The following is a 6,215-nucleotide window of genomic DNA, read 5'->3' on the forward strand; positions in this document are numbered from 1 at the left end:
TGGCTTCCCTTGGGATATCCTCTGATTTACGTGCACAATCTTCTATTTAATAATGACTTGTTCTCATGATGCTTTTATGTGAATTTCATCTCCTTGTCACAAACTCATGATGGGCGATTGTGCATAACATATATGTAGTGGTTTTAGACACTGACCCTGCTACATCCACTGCGGGTGTTACACAGCCAGCAACCATCTCTAACTACTACAGTTAGAGCCCCAATAAATGCCACTGCATCTTGGTGAACTTGCAAATTGGTGGGCATCTGTCATCCTATTGCCCCGTCACCCACCGTGATCACACCAGGTGCTAATGGTGTTGAAATAGAAGACTGGCCTACTGGAAGACCCCCATGTCTGTCATGTTGGTATTGGTGCTTGCATCCCTCGTGACCCCTCTGTCTCTGTAGTATTAATGTCGGTCAGATCTTCACCTTAATGATCCTGTGGAAGACTACGGGGACATCTCTGGTGTGGTCCTATGAGAGCAGTGTAAAGGAGATGCCTACATGTCTTTGTAGTATTAATGTTGGTCAGATATTCACCCTTTTGAATGGGGCCAAAGATGACATATATATTTTATGTACTTCTTTACATGCTTGGTCTCCATAGGAGACTCGAGTCTTTGATAATGTGATCACTTGTGCTCCACATAGATGCTAATCTATGAATGACAGCCAGGTCGTTATTCAAAAGTAGAACGTTAACCCCAGCACTGTGAGGACTTGCAGGAACCAGGTCATCATACCAACCCAGATGCAGTGTCCCAATAAGGGCAGTGATATGGGTTATGTGGAGGGCTGCTCCAGGTGTGTGTGATGTGGAAGAGATGTGTGTGTATATACAATTGATTTTCTCTTGCTACAAGCCTCCAGGTTTCTTCCTTCTTACACATTTAATGCAATTAATATCTGTGCCTTGTGTTAGTAAAAGCTGAGCATGTGGGGGTGGGGGGGGGGACTAATCAATTATTTGAAATTGGAAATAGATTTTCGGAAATTAAAAATTTATCATTTTTGCTACATGTCAAATTTAAAAAAGACACCTAATATTACGCATAAGGAATCTAGAAAACTGGTTTTGAGGCTATGAATGTGGTGAGATGAAGAAACGTCCTGCCTCATTACAGGAGTGCAGTGTGGTCTTTGCAGCTCATTGAGAACCTGGTGTTGCAAAATTTTCACTTTATCACCCTTACAGAGTTGGGGAAAGTGTCCAGAAAGTGAGATCAGGTGTAAGACAATTATAAAATTGTTGCATTTTACTAGATCTTGTATTAGACACCTGGCATATCTGAGGCTGAAAATAGGATGAGTCATTAGTCATTACAAATGTAACTTACCCCATGCACCAGATTGATGGTTTTGCACGATTTCCACCATTTTAAAAAAAAAAATGACGCATCTTACAATATTAATAAATCTCCCTTATATGTTAAAAAAAGCAATGTTCGGTAGGAGAATCACCCCAGTAATGACCACACGGAGTCCTCCCCTTTCTGAAGCAGTTACAGGACAGGTCGTGTCTGGAGTCTTTCCATCCTTGGTATTCTTCCTTTGAAGATGGTAAAGACGTCTCTGATCCCTCGTAAAAACAAAGGATAAAGTCCATTCGATTCTGATGTCTAGGGGGTAACGTTTGTGGAGTCGCATACTGGCCCTGGCACACCAATGTTAGGAGGCATATTTGTCCTACGGCGCTCCTCTGGGAAATTAAATATGTAAATTTGCCTCTTCGGAGAGGAAGAGAACTAGAACTCTATAGCGCCAACTGTTGGAGATGGTGATCTGCTGCTTCTAACAGTTGTCTGTATAGAGTTCTAGTCGTCCATCTCTGAAGAGGAAATTTGTATGTAAAGTTGTTAGTAACTGAACCCCCTTTTATCCTAAGCTGTGAATTTTCCTTTTGCGTGAAATATTTACTAAAAACTCAGTTTTATGTGGATGGCATGGCAATGTGCCAGCAAGCTTTTATCTTTAGCCTGGATGTTTTGTGGCCTCTAATATGATATGTTTACATAATGCAAGAAAATCTTGCAGCTTTTTTTTTTTGTGCCTGATAATTTTGCAAATGTGATTTGACCACTCAATACTTGTTGTTGCCCTGTAGGTGTCCAAAGTCAGTCACTGTCAGGTATGAATATGGAGGTTTGGGGCATCGATGTAAATTTCTTCTAAGACCACCATCCATCTGTAGTAACTGCTCAATGCTGGTCAGTAAACATGGATGTGGAAACCACAAAAATACGACCAAAAGATCCTTTATCATATAAATGTTTCTTTATTAGAAAGGACATAAAAGGACAAGAAGGCGGACATGTGCAAAATGCAGACTAAAGTGCAGATAGTGCCTAAAGACACCCTGGACCACCACCAGTCACAGAGGGAAAGGTAGAAAGATATACAAATCTATTATTCAAGAGGCATATGGTATATTGAAGGGAAACAGAGGCCAAGATTTAAAAGTATATAGCAGAGCTACACCAGAAAAACCTATATCACCTCAAACAGAGGTGCTGGATATGAATAAATGTCCATGATTATATATATATATATAATATATATATATATATATATATATATATATATATATATATATATATATACACTCACTGGCCACTTTATTAGGTACACCATGCTAGTAAGGGGTTGGACCCCCTTTTGCCTTCAGAACTGCCTCAATTCTTCGTGGCAGAGATTCAACAAGGTGCTGGAAGCATTCCTCAGAGATTTTGGACCATATTGACATGATGGCATCACACAGTTGGCGCAGATTTGTCGGCTGCACATCCCTGATGCGAATCTCCCGTTCCACCACATCCCAAAGATGATCTATTGGATTGAGATCTGGTGACTGAGGAGGCCATTTGAGTACAGTAAACTCATTGTCATGTTCAAGAAACCAATCTGAGATGATTCGAGCTTTATGACATGGCGCATTATCCTGCTGAAAGTAGCCATCAGATGTTGGGTACATTGTGGTCATAAAGGGATGGACATGGTCAGCAACAATACTCAGGTAGGCTGTGGCGTTGCAACGATGCTCAATTGGTACCAAGGGGCCCAAAGAGTGCCCAGAAAAAATTCCCCACACCATGACACCACCACCACCAGCCTGAACCGTTGATACAAGGCAGGATGGATCCATGCTTTCATGTTTACGCCAAATTCTGACCCTACCATCCGAATGTCGCAGCAGAAATCGAGACTCATCAGACCAGGCAACGTTTTTCCAATCTTCTACTGTCCAATTTCGATGAGCTTGTGCAAATTGTAGCCTCAGTTTCCTGTTCTTAGCTGAGAGGAGTGGTACCCAGTGTGGTCTTCTGCTGCTGTAGCCCATCTGCCTCAAAGTTCGACGCACTGTGCGTTCAGAGATGCTCTTCTGCCTACCTTGGTTGTAACGGGTGGCAATTTGAGTCACTGTTGCCTTTCTATCAGCTCGAACCAGTCTGCCCATTCTCCTCTGACCTCTGGCATCAACATGGCATTTCCGGCCACAGAACTGCCGCTCACTGGATTTTTTTTCTTTTTCGGACCATTCTCTGTAAACCCTAGAGATGGTTGTGCGTGAAAATCCCAGTAGATCAGCAGTTTCTGAAATTCTCAGACCAGCCCTTCTGGCACCAACAATCATGCCACGTTCAAAGGCACTCAAATCACCTTTCTTCCCCATACTGATGCTCGGTTTGAACTGCAGGAGATTGTCTTGACCATGTCTACATGCCTAAATGCACTGAGTTGCCGCCATGTGATTGGCTGATTAGAAATTAAGTCTTAACACACAGTTGGACAGGTGTACCTAATAAAGTGGCCAGTGAGAATATATATATATATATATATATATATATATGAGCCACTGCCTATAACATATGGTGTGCTCAATTAAACCTCCTACCAACTATTGCCATAAGCCCACATGCTACCTAAAAGGGGAAAGAAATCCTTCCCACGGAGGGCTTGACTATTACCCATCTAAAGGGGTTAAAAAAACCAACCCCAACATTACCTCAACACAGTCCTCAAATGACCAGGTGGTCCAGGTGTCACCCCAACGCGCGTTTCGGAGCCGATTGCTCCTTCCTCATGGGGCATGAGTGTACAGCACTAATTGCCCGTATTTATATGCGCCTACCGGAAGTGGTGCGGGCGCGTCTCTCGCACATCCCGCGATGAGTGGCGCCTCCTATCCATGTCGCGTCCGGATCTACGCGGGCCCACGTGATCCGGCACCCGACATGGGCGGAGCACCAACCCACACAGAAGTAGCGAGCGCGCCTGCGCAACCAGGTGATCATACGGCGGCCATTTTTATACAGGGCAAAGCCCAAGGCAAACGTGCACAATATTATAAAAACAATAAGGGGCCAAACATCGGAATACCGCTATACCAGCATATAGCATGCCTCATTACACCTAACTATTCAAAACGGCGTGACCAAAAAAGGGGAAAAAAAGATTAAAGAAAACAAAAATAATAATTAAACCCATAAACCATCATCATTTCAAATCCCATACCATGAGAGCAACCAATCCCACTTACATTGTACTGTCTCAAAAAATCCAAAAAGACTTTCTCGTATATTCCCACTACGGGGAGACGAATCCCCACTATCCATATCCCAAATGGGATACAAAAAGGTATCCCACCCGGGACAACTGTCGAGATATCCATTCACCATACATTCCAGAAATGATCTCATTAAACTAGCAAACACACGACACGCAAATACACACAATTGACTCTCCCCTATACAGCATCAATAAATGGAACAATATTACAGATTAGAATAGGTCCATATCTCTAAATATCTATAGATGTGTGCATATATCAGTAACAAAAAACAAAAATCCCATATATATGGGTAATCATTATAAATCATGCCCAAAGGCAAAATATTCCAGAAATACTGTATGCATTGGAGTCCAAATAAACCATTATCAGTATCAAGTTCATTGTTTCGAGGTGAAAACACCTCCACCGTCCAGAATATATGGTCTTCTTAATTTGGATACGTCCGACTCCACATCACTCATCTTCTCGGACTCTCCCACAGATAATCCAGGATAACTTAGCCACTTCAATCACATCACCAGGTGCAGTATATATGAAAAACCGAGAATGGCTCCAAGGTGAAAGACTAAAAAACAAACAGTAAATTAAAAAACAATACAAAAATAAAAAATAATAAAAACAACCACTACGAATGTCAATGGTGGATGTGGGGATTCGGGGAGGAAAAATATCTCAAAGATTAGCCCAAAAAGAAACACGTTGGATATGGACCCTTAATACGGTACATCCAAAAGGATTGAACGAGAGTTTATCCTATATTCCATTCCTGTGAGGTGGCTGTCCGGTATGGGACGGTGCCGGTGCATATGTAGGTGCAGTAGTGGTTGTTTTTATTATTTTTTATTTTTGTATTGTTTAATTTCCTGTTTGTTTTTTAGTCTTTCACCTTGGAGCCATTCTCGGTTTTTCGTATATACTGCACCTGGTGATGTGATTGAAGTGGCTAAGTTATCCTGGATTATCTGTGGGAGAGTCCGAGAAGATGAGTGATGTGGAGTCGGACGTATCCAAATTAAGAAGACCATATATTCTGGACGGTGGAGGTGTTTTCACCTCGAAACAATGAACTTGATACTGATAATGGTTTATTTGGACTCCAATGCATACAGTATTTCTGGAATATTTTGCCTTTGGGCATGATTTATAATTACCCATATATATGGGATTTTTGTTTTTGTTTTTTGTTTTTTGTTACTGATATATGCACACATCTATAGATATTTAGAGATATGGACCTATTCTAATCTGTAATATTCCATTTATTGATGCTGTATAAGGGAGAGTCAATTGTGTGTATTTGCGTGTCGTGTGTTTGCTAGTTTAATGAGATCATTTCTGGAATGTATGGTGAATGGATATCTCGACAGTTGTCCCGGGTGGGATACCTTTTTGTATCCCATTTGGGATATGGATAGTGGGGATTCGTCTCCCCTTAGTGGGAATATACGAGAAAGTCTTTTTGGATTTTTTGAGACAGTACAATGTAAGTGGGATTGGTTGCTCTCATGGTATGGGATTTGAAATGATGATGGTTTATGGGTTTAATTATTATTTTTGTTTTCTTTAATCTTTTTTTTCCCCTTTTTTGGTCACGCCGTTTTGAATAGTTAGGTGTAATGAGGCATGCTATATGCTGGTAT

This window comes from Dendrobates tinctorius, unplaced genomic scaffold (assembly GCF_039654945.1).
Source record: "Dendrobates tinctorius isolate UK_male_01 unplaced genomic scaffold, ASM3965494v1 ptg000215l, whole genome shotgun sequence".
NCBI classification, from domain to species: Eukaryota; Metazoa; Chordata; class Amphibia; order Anura; family Dendrobatidae; genus Dendrobates; species Dendrobates tinctorius.